The sequence below is a fragment of the Meles meles genome, chromosome 5 (genome assembly GCF_922984935.1).
Source record: "Meles meles chromosome 5, mMelMel3.1 paternal haplotype, whole genome shotgun sequence".
Classification (NCBI taxonomy): Eukaryota; Metazoa; Chordata; class Mammalia; order Carnivora; family Mustelidae; genus Meles; species Meles meles.
Genome location: NC_060070.1, coordinates 145,293,598 through 145,311,385, shown reverse-complemented (window position 1 = coordinate 145,311,385; position 17,788 = coordinate 145,293,598).

The following is a 17,788-nucleotide window of genomic DNA, read 5'->3' as shown; positions in this document are numbered from 1 at the left end:
AGTGGTCTAGGGACTAGGGCTTGGAAATCTTTGGGGAGCCATTATTCTGCCTGCCACAGTGATTGTCAGCTTCAATTGTTTGTATTCATTGTAGCTTTAGAAGGTTACTTTTACCTCTCTGTCTCCCTCTCACCCTGCCTTTCATTTAGAAACCTGGAATACTAAGAGGAAGAGCCTTTCTGTATTGTTCTATAAGTTTATTCTCTTGTAATTTCTTCATCAAGTACAACATAGACATTGGTTATTAAATCTGGAAACCTGGGGGTACCTGGGTGGATCAGTGGGTTAAAGCCTCTGCCGTCAGCTCAGGTCGTGATCCCAGGGTCCTTGGATCGAGCACCGCATCGGGCTCTCTGCTCAGCAGGGAGCCTACTTCCTCCTCTCTTTCTGCCTGCCTCTCTGCCTACTTGTGATCTCTGTCAAACAAATAAAATCTTTAACAAAAAAAAAAAAAAAAATCTGGAAACCTGAAAAGCAAGGTCCCTGTGAAATAATGAACAATTCCAAGGCTAAGGACATTATAAATTAAATGGGATTCACTAAGAGTGCCACTGGATAAGAAAGCAATTCCTTGATTCCATCCATTTTTATAGTATTTATTTAGGTTTTTAAAAACCACAAATTTTTAAAGGTTTTTAAAAGATTTTATTTATTTGAGAGATAGAGTGAGTACAAGGGTAAGAGCAGAGGGAGAGGAAGAAGCAGGCTCCTCGCAGAGCAGGGAGCCCAATGCAGGACTTGATCCCAGGACCGTGAGATCATGACTTGAGATGAAGGCAGACACTTAAATGACTGAAGCATCCAGGTGCCCCTAAAAACTACAAACTTCGTAAAGGCTGCTGTATTTGCAAGAACAATTAGGTGTTGATTGTCTAAGCATGAAATGTATGTGCTGAATAAAGTCCTATTCATAGTTCATTTTAGTGTGTACAAAACTGCATTACTAGAAATTATCACAGTGTCAGGTTCATGTGTTCAAGTTGATAAAACCTTGCTCGATACGATACCAGTAACCCTGGGACTCTAGAATGCTGTCAGTTTTCTTTTTCAATTTATGCTGTGCTAATTAGTCTGTTCAGGCTTCATACTTCTCTTTGGTAATTTATATTTTTCTAGACAACTGTCCCTGTCATTCAAATTTTCAAGGTTCTTGGTAATTTTGAAATGTTCTGTTACAATTTAAAAAATATCTTGACTTCTAGAGACATCTATCAAGTTTTGCTTTATTTTGAACTTTTTTTTTTGTTCTTCTTACCATTTCATGTGTTTTCCTTGATATACTCACAAAAGTATTTTGTTAGTGTTTTAAGTGAGGCACCAGTTTGCTTTAATTAATTTTAGAGTTTTTTTCATGCTTATTACCATTATGGGGTTGTATCTTTACTTCCTACCATTGCTTTATCTGAGTTCATTTTGTTATTCCTTTTCTAGCATGTTCTGTGGAAATAGTCATTTAATCTGTAGTATTTTTAAGAAATAATTTGAAGTGTATAATTGCCTTTATCCCACTAGCATTGATATATAGTACTTTAGTAAATTATTAAATTAAATTATTAAATATTATTAACATTGTTAAGATATAGTAACATTATTAACATTAAATATTTTCAATTTTCATTTTGTTTTCCTGCTTTACTCATTCATTATTGACACGTGGAAAAAAAAAATCCCATATATGTGGAGTTAGTAGGGAAGGGGCTGTTTTTTTGTTGACTTCTAGTTTTTTTGTGTGTAATCTGGCCATCTTGATACTAATGGTGTAGAATATGTTGAGACTTCCTTTGTGTCTAGAGCAGGTTTTGTAAATGGTCTTTGCGTAGTTGAAGATACTGTACATTTCCTGTTTTTAGGAATGCAAAGTTCTATACAAATCTGTTACAGCAAATTTGTTCATTATGTTGTTCAAATCTCCTACATCCTTGCTTTTTTGCGGGGGGGGGGGGTATTTGATCTGTCCCTATATGACAGATATGCACTATGATTTTGGATTTTTCTATTTCTCTTTGTATTTCTATTAAATTTTGCTCTCTATATATTTTGAGTTTTATTTGGGTTCATTCAAGTTCAAAATTTTCTGTCTCATTATTATAACTTTCCATTTATTGATATATAAAATGTCTGTGTTCCTTGGATTCTCTTTTGTCAAATTTAATATCATTATACCTTCCTCTTTTTTGTTAGTATCTGACTGCTTTGCATCCCCCCCCTCCTTCCCTTATTTTCAACTTCTCTGATTCCTCTTCATTCAGCAATGTGCATTTTGTAAGTAGCCTCTGTTTGCATATCATATTACCTGCTCTGGGGTTCTCTTCTAATAAGTTAGTCACATTTACTACAGTTACTAGGATCTTTAGGTTTATGTCTAGTTTCCCATTCCATGCATTTTCTATTTATAGGCATAATACCTTGGAGATACTGCAGGTTGGGTGCAGCTCCACCACAGCAAAGCAAATATTGCAATAAAGCGAGTCAAGTGATTTTTTTTGGTTTCCCAGTGCATATAGAAGTTATGGCTACACTAGACTGTAGTCTATTAAGTGCGAAATGGCATTGTGTGTGAGAAAACAATGTAGGTAGTCTAATTTGAAAATACTTTGTCAATAAAAAATGCTAGCCATCCTCTGAGATGTCAGTGAGTCCGAATCTTTTGGCTGGTGGAGGGCCTTCTCTTGATGTTGCTGGCTCTGGCTGCTCAGGGTGGTGGCTGCTGAAGGTGGGGGTGGCTGTGGCCATTTCTTAAAACCAGACAGAAATGGAATTTGCCACATCAATGGACTCTTTTTTTCACGAATGATTTCTCTGTAGTATGTGATGCTGTTTGGTAGCATTTTATCCACCGTAGAACTTCTTTCAGAATTGGAGTCCCTCCTCTCAACCCCACTGCTGCTTGATCAACTAAATTTATGTACTAGTCTAAATTCTTTGTTGTCGTTCCAACGATCTTCATGGCATCGCCATCAGAAGTGAATTGCGTCTCAAGAAACCACTTCCTGGGACTCCTGGGTGGCTTAGTTGGTTGGGCTGCTGCCTTCGGCTCAGGTCATGATCCTGGGGTCCTGGGATCGAGTCCCGCATCAGGCTCCTTGCTCGGCAGGGAGCCTGCTTCCTCCTCTCTCTCTGACTGCCTCTCTGCCTGCTTGTGTGTACTCTCTCTATGACAAATAAGTAAAATCTTTAAAAAAAAAAATCCACTTCCTACAAAAGCGAAAATGAACTTTTGGGACTTCACCAAGATCAAAAGCTTCTGCACAGCAAACGAAACAGTCAACAAAACAAAAAGGCAACCCACAGAATGGGAGAAGATATTTGCAAATGACAGTACAGACAAAAGGTTGATATCCAGGATCTATAAAGAAACCCTCAAACTCAACACACACAAAACAGATAATCATATCAAAAAATGGGCAGAAGATATGAACAGATACTTCTCCAATGAAGACATACAAATGGCTATCAGACACATGAAAAAATGTTCATCATCACTAGCCATCAGGGAGATTCAAATTAAAACCACATTGAGATATCACCTTACACCAGTTAGAACGGCCAAAATTAGCAAGACGGGAAACAACGTGTGTTGGAGAGGATGTGGAGAAAGGGGAACCCTCTTCCACTGTTGGTGGGAATGCAAGTTGGTGAAGCTGCTCTGGAGAACAGTGTGGAGATTCCTCAAGAAATTAAAAATAGAGCTTCCCTATGACCCTGCAATTGCACTGCTGGGTATTTACCCCAAAGATACAGATGTAGTGAAAAGAAAGGCCATCTGTACCCCAATGTTTATAGCAGCAATGGCCACGGTCACCAAACTGTGGAAAGAACCAAGATGCCCTTCAACGGACGAATGGATAAGGAAGATGTGGCCCATATACACGATGGAGTATTATGCCTCCATCAGAAAGGATGAATACCCAACTTTTGTAGCAACATGGACGGGACTGGAAGAGATGATGCTGAGTGAAATCAGTGAAGCAGAGAGAGTCAAGTATCATATGGTTTCACTTATTTGTGGAGCATAAGGAATAACATGGAGGACATGGGGAGATGGAGCGGAAAAGGGAGTTGAGGGAAACTGGAAGGGGAGATGAACCATGAGAGACTATGGACTCTGAAAAACAACCTGAGGGTCCAGAAGGGGCGGGGAGTGGGAGGTTGGGGGAACAAGGTGGTGAGTATTAGTGAGTGCACGAGTTTCATGGAGCATTGGGTATGGTGCAAAAACAATGAACACTGTTATGCTGAAAAGAAATTAAAAAAAAGAAGAAGTGAAACAAGGAAAAAATTATCATATGGTTTCACTTATTTGTGGATCAGAAGAAATAACATGGAGGACATGGGGAGATGGAGAGGAGAAGGGAGTTGAGGAAAATTGGAAGGGGAGATGAACCATGAGAGACTAGGGACTCTGAAAAACAACCTGAGGCTTTTGAAGGGGTGGGGGGCGGGAGGTTGGGGAACCAGGTGGTGGGTAATAGGGAGGGCACGTACTGCATGGAGCACTGGGTGTGGTGCAAAAACAATGAATACTGTTTTGCTGAAAATAAATAAAAAAAAAAAAGAAAAGAAACCACTTCCTTTGTTCACCCATAAGGAGCAACTCCTTATCCTTTCAAGTTTTATCATAAGACAGCAGCAATGCACGCCCCTCTTCAGGCTCCCCTCCTAGCTCTCTTGCTGTTTCTGTCACATCTGTGGTGATTTTCTCCACTGAAGTCTTGAATCCCTCAAAGTTATCCTTGAGGTTTGGAGTCAACTTCTAAATTTCTTTTCATTGTTGGTGTTTTGACCTCTGCCATGAAGCATGAATGTTCTTAATGGCATCTAGAATAGTGAATTCTTTCCAGAAGGTTTCCCATTGACTTGGCTCAGATCCCCCAAAAGAATTATTATCCATGGCAGCTACATAGCCTTATGAAATGTGTTTCCTAAGTAATATGATTTGGAAGTCAAGATCACATCTTGAACCTTGGGTTTCAGAAGATCGGTCAGGAGGCATTACAGCAATATTTATCCAACTGTCCTTCTCCGCCAGCTCTTGGGTGATGAGGTGCATTGTCATTGACCACTAATATTTTGAAAGGGTTCTTTTCTTTTCTGAGCAGTAGATGATCACAGTGGGCTTAAGATATTCGGTGAGCCATGTTATAAGCATGGGCTGTCATCTAGGCTTTGTTGTTCCGTTCATAGAGCACAGGCACAGAGATCTAACATCATTCTTAAGGGCCCTAGGGTTTTCAGAATGGTGAATAGGCTTTGGCTTCAACTTCAAGTCAGAAGTTGCATTGGCCCCTGACAAGAGAGCCAGCCTGTGCTTGGAAGGCAGGCATGGGCCTCTCCTCTCCAGCTATGGAAGTCCTGGATGGTATCTTCTTTCAAGAGAAGGCTGCTTCGTCTACACGGAAAATCTGTTGTTTCCTGCAGCCGCCTTCACTAGCTCTCTCCGCTTGATCTTCTGGAGAACCTGCTACAGCTTCTCCGTCAGCACCTGCTGCTTCACCTTGTACTTTTACTTTATGGAGGAGGCTTCTTTCTTGAAACCGCATGAGCCAAACTCTCCTAACATCAGACTTTTCTGGGGCTTCCTCCCCTGTCTCAGACTTCATAGAAGTGAAGAGAGTTAGGGCCTCGCTGTGGATGAGGCTTTGGCTTAAAGGAATGCTGTGTCTGCTTTGATCTTCTGTCCAGACCACTCAAACTTTCTCTGTATCAGCTTTCTTATCATTCATGTGTTCACGGGAGTGGCACTTCTTTCCTTCAAGAACTTTTCCTCGTGTTCACAACTTGACTAACTGATACAAGAGGCTGGAGCTTTCAGCCTGTCTCAGCTTTCCACATGCCTCCCTCACTGAGCTTCCTCATTTTCAGCTTTCGGTTTAAAGAGACCTGGGACTCTTCCTTTCACTTGAACACTTAGAGGCTATTGTAGGATGATTAATTGCCTAGTTTCAATACTGTTGTGTCTCAGAGAGCAGGGGAGGGAAAGAGAAAGGGAGAATAGTTGGTCAGTGGAGCAGTCAGAGCGCACACATTTATCAATTAATGTTGCCATCTTACATGGGTTGGGTTCTAGGATGCCAAAATAATTACAATAGTAACTTGAAAGATCAAAGTCAGGGAGCCTGAGTGGCTCAGCCCGTTAAGTGTCTGCCTTTGGCTCAGGTCATGATCCCAGGGTCCTGGGATCAAGCCCCAGATTAGGCTCCCTGCTCTGCGGGGACCCTGCTTTCCCCTCTCCCTCTGCCTCTATCTCTCTCTCTCCTGAATAAATAAATAAAATCTTTAAAAAAAGGAAAGATCAAAGTCACTGATCACAAATCACCATAACAAATGTAGCAATAACAAAAAAGTTTGAAATGTCGGAAGAATTAACAGAATGTGACAGAGACATGAGTAGAGCAAATGTTGTTGGAAAAATGGCCCCAGTAGACTTGCTGGATGCAAGGTTGCCACAAACATTCCGTTTGTCAAAAAAAAAAAAATAAATAAAATAAAAATCAACTAATTATTAAAATTATTTTATTTATTATCACTATTTATTCAGCTATTACTAATATACCTTACTGCTTATATATTGCTTGCCATTTTTAAAAATCTAAGTTGTTCCTCCTGTGTTTACTTCTTTTCTTGTTAGAATAGTTTACTTATGTGAGAGTTTATAGGTAGTAGAATTGCAAGTGTTTAAACGATTTTGTAATTTTGTTTGTTTATTTAGACAACATGAGAGGGGGTGGTACAGAGGGAGAAAGAAAATCTTAAGCAGGCTCCACGCCCAGCATAGAGCTCAATACAGGGCTTGATCTCATGACCCTGACATCATGACCTGATCAGAAATCAAGAGTTGGATGCTTAACCCACTGAGCCAGCCAGGCACCCCTCTCTTTATAGTTGTGTTTGTGCTATGGCATTCTGTGTGAGGTTTTATGTTTGTTTCCTTTCTGGCTCTTACTGACCCCTGACAACCCAGGGACTCATGTTTTTTCCTTACTAGTTCCTGCAAACCTTTGGCTCCGCCCCCGCCCAGTATTGCCTATCTTTCATGCTTTCTCTTATTTGCTTCTAGAAATATCATTATAGATAGATCCAGCTTGGGGTTTCTATTCCAAATGTTTTAAATTTTCTTATAGCTTTTCATCTTTTTTTTTTTCTCTTTTGTGCTGGAATTTAAAATAATTCATCAGTCCAATCTTTCAGATTACTGATATACTCTCTGGTTGTTAAGACTATGTACTGAGGTTTTAAAGATTTGGGTACACAAAATTGGGTTTGTTGTAATCCTAGGTTCATGAACACATTAACATCATTGCTCTAGCCAGTATCTTTTTTTTTTTTTTTTTTTAAATAGGCTCCATGCCCCGTATGGAGCCCAATGCAGGGCTAGAGCTCAGCACTCTGAGATCAAGACCTGAGCTGAGATCAAGAGTCAGATACTTAACTAACTGAGCCACTGAGGTGCCCTATAGCCAGTATCATTTTAAATTCATTTGTTTAGAATTTATTTTCACAATACAGTGGACGCCCATGAATAAGCCAGTGAAGTAAGTCATTAACGGAAACTTATGCAATAACTTACATATGTCTCTATGTTCCTTTTTTTATCTTGTGTCTATGTCTCTAACTCCACTGTTGTAAGTTTTGTGTTTATTTTTCATGTGCTTTTTAAAAGTTTTTATGATGCACAGAGATCTATGCTTAAAATAAATGGTTTATTTTTGCATATTATTATATGTTATGAGAAGGGTGCTTGTTTATGAAATCTGGGACTTCCTTTTCATTCATGCTTAACATTCTGTGGTTTGGCGACATTGTTGATGTATAATATTGTATTATATGTACATACCATTACTTATATATCTGTTCTTGGTTTGGTGGCTTTCACATTATTTTCATTGTAAAAATAAAAAAAAAAACCCTATATACAGAGTAAATTGAATAAGAAGTGTTTTAATACAGGGAATTAGCGGCTTATACCTTTGTTTGAAGGACTTGAGAAGGCCCAAGAGCGTCCAGCTGACTTTCAGGAAATCCTGAGGCGCAGGGAAGCCTTTCCCAATGATCTCAGCCCTGCACACTAGTGAACTGGGCTGTTTTCAGCAGAATGACCAGAAGTCCTGACAAAACCCTGTTTCTGTTCCCTTCCAATGTTCCCCTCTTTGATTACTGCCACTTTGGGAAGCCAAAGGCTTCTCTTTCTTTTTGGCCTTTCTAATTTCACAGAAGTGGTTCATAAAGGTATCATCTAACCCAGAATTCTGTTGGCAAGACATCTGGGAGGTAGAGTTCCTAAGTTGCTTCCTTTCTACATAGAAAGTATAGAAGAGACTGGGGATAATACTAAGTTGACCACAGAAAATCTCTTGCAACATGTATAAAAGTTTCTCTTGAACAGAAGTGGAAATGCTAGGCCCTAAGTTATATGAGTTTTCAAAATAACCAGATATTGACTACTATTCTTCCCCAATTTACATTTTCACCAGAATATATGACATTCTATTATTGATCCACATTCCCCCTACTATTTCGTATCACCGACCTTCTTAATTTTTGTCATTCAAATGGATATGAACCAATATCTTATTATGGTCTTATTTTGTATTTTCCTAGTCACTAATGAGGCTGAGCATTTTCTTATTTTCTTCTTTTTTTACGATTTTATTTATTTATTTGACAGACAGGGATCACAAGTAGGCTGAGAGGCAGGCAGAGAGAGAAGGGGAAGCAGGCTCCTCGCTGAGCAGAGAGCCCGGTGCGGGGCTCAATCCCAGGACCCTGGGATCATGACCTGAGCTGAAGGTAGAGGCTTTAACTCACTGAGCCACCCAGGCGCCCTCTTTCGTATTTCCATATGTTTATTTCTCATCCTTTGCCTCTCCCGTGAAGTGCCCGATTGATTATATCTTTAAATTTTTCTTCTATTGTGTTTTCTTATGTTACTAATTTTTAAGACATTGTTAAATATTCACTATTAACATAGGACTTGTGTCTTCTAATAATGGCAAAGTATGTTGTATTCAACTAATCCTCCTGCTGCTACAATTATGAACTTGTTAGAAAGCACTGGGAAAGACAGAAAACAGCCATCAACTGGATAAGTAAGAAAGTAACTGCAGTGGGGAGACCCACATTCATCTGACTTCTCTTCCCAAGGCATTCATGTCCATTCACACAACAAAAACAGGATAGAGCTCAGGAAAAAATTGATGGTCTTAATGAGATCAGAAATCAGAGGTCAGAAGTAGGCATGGCCAACACTCACTGGAAATTGATGGAGTAAATCCCAGAAAAGAAGGAGCCACCCGTGGGGAGATCCCAAATCTGCATGTGAACTTCTACCAAGTTCTTGGCTAGCTTCTGGGTTGTAGGAACACAGGGTAAGATTCAGAACGACTGCCATAAGCAGCAGCAGGAAGGCTGAGTGACAGAGGAGCCCTCGGGGTTGGTGGCTGTCCATAGCTAGGGAGAAAGGATTTACAGTGAAAATCCTTTCAGAGTCAAGGTGCTTGATCTACAACTTGAACTTTTCAGTGAATCCTCAAAGGACTCTAAGAGATACAGATAAAACCAAAATAGATCTGCTCCAACAGAACCTAAAGCCAAGTCTCTGCAAGACCAAGGTGAGTTGCCAGTGATTTCACTGTCTACTTGTAAAACCGTAGCAGTTTTAGAGAAAGAAAATAAAATACAAAATTTCTGCAAATACATCATTCAGAATATTTAGTATACAGTAGAAATTACTAAGCAGAGAGAGAAAGAACCCACATTTTAGAAATAGCAGACAAAATAATCATGCTAAATATTTTACAAATACACGGGAAAAAGTGGCTACAGTAGGTGAGGTGACAGAGGTTTTCAGGAGAGATCCAGAATCTCTAAAAAGAACCAAAAGGAAGTTCTAGAATTGAAAATACAATATCTAAAAACAAAAGTTCCCTAGGTGGGATTAGCATCAGAAGAGACATTACAGGAGAAAGGATTCATGCAATGAAAAGAGGCAAATGGAAATGATGCAAACAGCAGCGCAGAGACAATAATTAATTGTGTTAATGGCCTACAGGACAGTATGAAAAAAATCTAAAATTAGGGTAAATGGAGTCCCAGAAAAAGAAGAATCTGAAAAATAATGGCTGGCCGTCTACCATATTTGACTTAAAAAATCATCCCATGGATTTGAGAATCTCATCAAATCCGAGCAGGATGAAGGACAGAGAAAAATAATTTTAAGCCATTATAAGAAGCTGCTAAAAATTAAGATAAAAGATAAGGAAATAATAACTTATTAGCCCCTTTTGACATATATTGTAATATTTTATCCCGGCTTATTGGCTCCTTTCTCACTTTGTTTATGGTGTATTTTTTCCTCCTAGAATTTTTTTCATTTTAATGCATTAAATTTGTCAAGTTTTTCTCTTACTGCCTTTGGATTTTGAGGCATAGCTAGAAAGTCTTTTTGCACTCCAAGATTAAAGGATTCTTCTGTGCTTTTCTCTAGTACCCGTGTACCTTCATTTTATATATTAAGTATATATTTATATTTCTAAGGTAATTATATTTCTAAGGTAATCTTAGATACTTAATGAGATATGGGTCTCATTTTATTTTTGGCCCGAATGACTCTCCACTTGTCAAAGAACCATTTCTAAGTAAGTCCATTTTTACCCTCAGTGATGCGAGATGCCACCTTCTGTCATATTCTAAATTTCCATATATATTTGGGTATATTTCTGGACTGTGATTTTTATTCCACTGATTTATTTGTCTACTTACGTGCCAGCACCGTGCTGTTTAGTTGTGGTCTTTCAAGTGTATTGGAATATCTGGCAGGGCTGGTTCTTTCTCATATTTTTTCTTTTCCGTTGTTGCCCTGGCTATTCTCATGTTTGTTGTTCCATGTGAATGTTAGTGTCAATTCGTCTGACTCCTTAAAATCTCTCTTTGGTATTTTTATTGACATTGCACTGAGCTTATAAATTAATTTAGGGAGAATGGATAACTTTACATGTCGAGTCATCATATCAAACAAAAAAAGGGGAACTTTTTTTTTTTTTTAAGATTTGTTTATTTCAGAGGGAGAGAGAACATGAGGGCGACTGGTGAGGGGCAGAGGGAGAGGGATACAGAATCTCAAGTGGATTCTGCACTGAGCACGGAGCTAGACACAGGGCTCGATCTCATGACCCCGAGATCATGACCTGAGCTGAAACCCAGAGTTGGATGCTTAACCGACTGCACCAACCAGGCTCTCCTCTATTTTTTTTTTAAACTAACTTTTGTATCTTTCAGGAATGAGTTGAAGTTGGCATCATACAGGTTTTGCATACTTCTAGTTAAATTTAATCGTAACTATTTAATCGCCTCTGTTGCAATTATAAATGTGGTTCTCCCTGCCATATGCTTATTGTTTGGGTACACGGAGGCTATTGGCTTTATATGATTAAATGTTACTGAATTCTTTTATAATTTAAGTTAGTTCTATCATTGATTCTCTGGAAGTTTACAGGTATAATATCTAATAAAGATAAATAAAGGTAGTTCTACTTCTTTATCCATGCTTTTACCGGTAATTACTTTACCTTGTTGTATCACGTTTATGAGACATCTAGTGAAATGTCCAACAGTACCAGAGATAGTGAACATCATTGTCTTGTTCCTCATCCACTGTTTTCCTATTAAATGAGATTCTGGCTTTAGGACTTAAGTATTTCTATTTCTATCTGTATTTCTACTATTATGTTCTTATATTATGAAAAATCTCTCAGTTCTTATTTAGTGTTTTGATAATAAATAGGTATTAAATTTGGTCAAAGTTTTTGTCAGCATCTCTGGATATAATCATATGTTTCCCTTCTTATATTTATTGATATGATAAATGATATTAACATATTTTATAATATTAACCAGCTTATATTCCAGGTAAAAAAAATTACTATCTTAAAATAATACTGGCTTCTATGTGTTAATATTTTCTTGTAGTATACATTCATTGATAGTTATTCATGCTATTGGTCTTTGGTTTTCATTTTTGCACAGTCTTTATGTGGTTTATTGATTTGTATCATACTTCCTTAAAAAAATAATTTGGGATTTTTCCTTTCTTTTCAGTACTCTTGAATTATTCCTGCAGCATCAGGATTATCTGATGTTTGAAGATTTCTTAGAGTACCTCTGTGAAACCATCTAGGTCTGGTGCTTTGGGATGATAGTTCCCTCTAATTTTCTCTATTTTTTTCATGGAAATTATCTGAGTTTTGTTTTTCTTTCCTTCACTCTGTCTTTGTTTGCAGCAAAGCCTTGTGGCTAGGGACAATGAAGAGGTACTATGACAAACAGCACACTGAGATTTAGTGAATTTTCTTTTTATATTCTCAGCTAATTTGCAGTGTTAGCATTCTCTTTCTTCAAGTGATAGTATGATGGTTAATTTAATGTGTCAAATTGACTGGACCATGATGTACCCAGATATCTGGTAAATAGTATTCTAGGTGTTTCTGTGGGTGTGTTTTTAGAAGAGATTAACATTTAAGTTTATAGACTGATTAAAGCAGATTGTTCTCTCTACTGTGGGTGGGCCACATCAAATCAGTTGAGTGCATGACTAGAACCAAAAAGCCGACCCTCTTCCAAGTAAGAGAAAAAATCTTTCCTGTCTGATGGCCTATGAACCAGGGCATCAGCTCTCCCCTTTCCTGCACCCCACCTGAAATGCAAACCAGTGACAAACAATTTTGCTGAATTGTATTCTAGTGTTTTGTAGAAGGTAGAATTTTCAAGAGATGAATTGGATATTTAGCTGAGATTTCTAAGTAATACGTTACAGGTGGGGACTGGATCTGCCTCACTGCTTATATTCAGATGTGAGGGAAGTAGGGTAAACTGAAGGCATTGTTAAGAAAAAGGGAACCAGAACTTGGAGAGTTGGAAAACCCTCAGCTTATCCATATTGCAAAACATTGAGAAAGCTTGTTCTGAACAACCACTGGATAAGGAGATTACTAAGGGTATGAACAATGAATTTAATCTGCCATCTCAGAAAAAGCCAAAAATAAAGATGTGATTTTCCAGCAGAAACACTGCCCACTTGTACAGAAAGGGACAGAAAAAGGGTATGTAATGAAAGAAGGCTGCCAGGCTTCTTAGATGCTGCAGTAGAACCATCCCACTGCAAGCATGTGTCATCCTTCACTTCAGAGCTGCTTCAGACATCATCAGGGCAGCCGTTCCCACCACTGGCCCAGAGGGCAAGGCTAGTTTTTCTGTTTCATAGGGTTGGGGCTCTTCCTTTTCAGACACCAGGATGCCACTGCCCAGGGCCATCCTCACAGAGCCTGGGTGTGATGGTGTCATCCCAGCGGGCATGGAGGGCAGTTCATCAAATCAAAGAGGATTATTCTTGAGCCTTTCAATCCAAGGAAAATCTACCTTGCTAGGTTTTGTTTCTTCTTCCCAACTCTCTTTTGGAATGCGAATGTCCTGCCATTGGCGTTTGGGGGCACATGACTTGTCCCGTCTCACAGGCTCATGGCTGGAGAGGAGTTTTGCCTCAGGATGAATCCTATGTCCAGTCTCCCATATCTGATTTAAATATTTAGATGACACTTTGAACTTTAGACTTAAAGTTGATGCTGGAATGAATTAAAACGTTTGGGACTATTAGGATAGAACAAATGTATTTTGCATGTGAGAAGGACATGAATTTGGGGAGGGACTGGGATAGAATGTTATAAACTGAATAGATATGTTCTCCCTAATTTGTGCATGAAGCCCTCACCCATATGTGGTTGTATTTGAAGTAAAGAAGTCATCAAGGTTAAGTGAGCTCCTACTGATGGGGCCCTGACACCATAGGATTAGTGTCCTTTGATGAAGAAATACCAGAGAGTTATCTGTCTCTCTTCACGTGCATGCTCAGAGGATGTGAGGACAAAGCAGCTATCTGCAAGCCGGGAAGAGGGCTGTGACCCAAAACAGAGACCCGTCAGACCTTGATCTTGAACTTTCAGCCTCCGGAAGTAGGAGATATGCATTTCTGTTGTTTGAGCGACCTCTCTGTGGCATTTTGTTATGGCTGCAGGAGCAAACAGATATACATGGCAAGGACACAACTTTGTGTAGACATTTCCTAGTTATATAGTTGTTTTATTACATATTGGGAAGGAAACTGGGGAGGTCAGTTACTATACAGCTGCTATTGTCTTTAGCTATGGAAGAGCTAACACATTTATTAAATCCACTGTGCCTGGTTTCTTTTTAAAAAATGCTAAATAGGAGCACCTGGGTGCCTCAGTGGGTTAAGCCACTGCCTTCGGCTCAGATCATGATCTCAAGGTCCTGGGATGGAGACCCTCATCAGGCTCTCTGCTCAGTGGGGAGCCTGCTTCCTCCTCTGCCTGCCTCTCTGCCTACTTGTGATCTCTGTCTGTGAAATAAATAAATAAAATCCTTTAAAAAAGTTTAAAAAAACGCTAAATATAGCCCATTTGGTTATCCTGATTCCTGAAATACTTGAACTTTTTCAATGTTTTTCTTCTGCTGTTTTTCTTTTCACTTGCCATTTTTGGATTTAATTATTTTTTATATTTTCTTTTTTTAAAACACTTTCTTCCTCAACCTATTTTAATGTTCTTGAAATGTATACATTCCACTTTTAGTCCCTTATTGATGACCATTGAAATTTTATCGTGCCTCTCTAACATATCAAAATCTAAACATAAAAATACCTTTTATCTTCATCTTAAACAGGGTATGATCTTATCTTTTCTTTGTCTTTGGAGGCTTCTAGTTTTACAAAGTTACATTTTAAGGAATTTCTCTTGATTTATCCTCTTTGGGGCAAATTGTGCTTACTACATTTGTGGATCCATACTTTTCTGAGAGATTAGATACTATCTTTCCTCCATTTTCCTCATGGGGCTATGAGTAGACTCATGTTGGTCCTTATCATTCTATGCTCTAACATCTCCTAACCTCTCATATATCTACCTATTCATCTGTCCATCTATCTATATTTTTTGTAGCTATATCTCTCAGGTTACCAGTTCTCTCTTTAATGCATAAAACTGCTGTGTCTCTCATCCACCAAGTTTTTTATTTCTATAAATATATTTTTCATTCCTGGAAGACTTTTATTCTAAATCTTTCCTTCTATTGCCAATAATTTCTTGGTGAACGCAAATTATGTAGAATATATGTTAAATTATCTATCAAATTTATATCAAATATTTCACTCAATCATTTCATGTAGCCACAAAAATACATGCATCAAGTTAAACATCTGGAGTTTTTGTCAGTCAAAATATGTTATTTCTTGTTTATACTTACTGTTGCTAATAGTAGTGGTTTTGATGATTTTGCTTGTGAGTTAATTCCTTGGTCTTCATTGGGGTGAGTCCTTCAGGACTAACACATGGATGAAATCCAGTGTGATTCTCTTTTTTCTCAGACCTGAGTTTAGTCCATTTGGTAGTCTTCATTATTGGTATAGTCAACTATTCCTACTAATTTCTACTTGCCCCATTTTTCTCTTCTCTTCCCATTTTTGGATTGATATGTTTTTTTAAAGATTTTTTATTTATTTTAGAGAGAGAGAGAGAGAGAAAGAGAGAGAGCTTGGGGGGAGGGGCTGAGGGAGAGGGAAGAAAAGATCTCAAGCAGAATCCCTGCTGAGCGCAGAGCTGACTCGGGGTTTGATCTCATGACCCTGAGACATTACTTGAGCCAAAATCAAGAATCAGGTGCCCTGAACTGAATTTTTTTTTAAATCTCTTTTAGACATACTATCTATCTTTACTCACTATCTCCCTGGATAGGAAATACACATACTTTAAAGAGATTCTTTTCAGGTTGCTTCATAATTTCTATTTTTTCAGTTCTAAATTCTTCCATAAGTAGATCTTGTTTTCTTTACTTCATGTGTTAGATTTACAGATGCTTAGTTGATGTTTTGCTGCTGTGTTTTTATTCTCTAAGCATGACTTTTTCCTTGCCCGTTATGACCTCCTTATAAAACCACCTTGTATGAGCATTAACCTAAATCTTGAGAAGTTCAAGTTTTATGTGACTCTCAGTTCGAGGTCAAGTTTTAAACAACTAGATGGTGTGTTGGATAAAATCTGCCCTGCAAACACACACACACACACTGACACACATTATATATTTGCATATATAGCAACAAAATCTTGTGAAAGCATTGCCTCTTTCTACCACTGTAGCTTCCTCTTTGTTTACTATTTTGAGGTATGTCTTTCTAATTCAGGGAGATTCTCATTTTTGGTTTTCAAAAATAAATATGTATTTAATCATTTTCTTTACCTCTTTTCTATCTCTTCATGAGTTTGAGAGGAAGGGGGAGATTTCATGCTCTGTTTAACTTACTATCTTTTTTTTTTTTTTTTGACACTTTCCCCCTTATTTTTTTTTTTTTTTTGAGATTTTATTTATTTATTTGACAGACAGAGATCACAAGTAGGCAGAGAGGCAGGCAGAGACAGAGAGAGGGGAGCAGGCTCCCTGCTGAGCAGAGAGCCTGATGTGGGGCTTGATCCCAGGACCCTGGGATCATGACCTGAGCCGAAGGCAGAGGCTTTAACCCACTGAGCCACCAGGCGCCCCTAACTTACTGTCTTAAACACAAAGTCCACTTCAGATTTCCTAAGTCATTTCAGATGTGCCGAGAAAAAGTTGACCTGTGTGTCATCAATAGTTCTTTGTCTTTTTAAAATTATATTTATTTACTTATTTATTTATTTTAAATAGGCTCCATGTCCAGCACAGAGGCCAGTGTGGGACTTGAGCTCACAACCCCACAATCAAGACCTAAGCTGAGGTCAAGTCGGCCAGTTAACCAACACAGCCACTCCAATGCCCATGTTTTGTTTTGTTTTTTTGTTTTTTTTTTTAAAGATTTGAGAGAGAGAGCACAAGATCAGGGTGAGGGGCAGAGGGAGAAGCAGACACCCCACTAAGCAGGGAGTCCAATGCGGGCTTCAGTCCTGGGACTCCAGGAGCTGAGCCAATGACTAAACTGACTAAACCACACAAGTGTCCCATTTTTTTTTTTTTTTTAATTAGAAGTCCCCTCCACCTTTTTGGCATTTATTGACATGGTCTCAATTGCCAAAGCATTTTCTCGTATTGGTATAAACAATAAGGTACAGTTTAGTAAGTAAAGCCATTGTAAGTCTTCATAATTCATTCTATATTTGGAGAGGAACACTAGCTGATAAAATTTGAAGACTGCTGTGTGCTAACAAAGATGTCACAACTTTGCAGTGTAAACATCATGATTCCTGCTTGGTTGTGGATTCCATTTATGTTACTTACACCCTTGAACACTGACCCTGGTGTCATTGTAAAATGGACTTTACATCATCCTATGACTCCTCCAACGTTTTTCATCTTAAATGAACAGGAGATGGTAAAATAATTTTATCCCAGCTACCATTTGTGTCTGATTAAATGCCAGAAGCCTGGAACATGCCGATTCCAGGACCTCTGTCCCAATTATTTTGTGATAGAACGAAATCCCCTCAGCATGGGCTTCCTCTAGAAGTGGAATGAATACCATCACATTCTTCAGTGGACCCCTCCACACGCTTTCATGGCCCTCACCTAGATAATGAAAACCATACAGACCCCTGTGGAGTGGCACTTCTCTTCTCTTCCTTCTTTACCTGAAGACGCCTTTCTACGAATTTATGCTCTGGATAGGAACCTCCGGCTCACTAAGTAACCACCTCATAGTCGTGCATTACTCCAACTGTGCAAGCAACAGCTGCGAACGAGAGAAATGCATCTCATC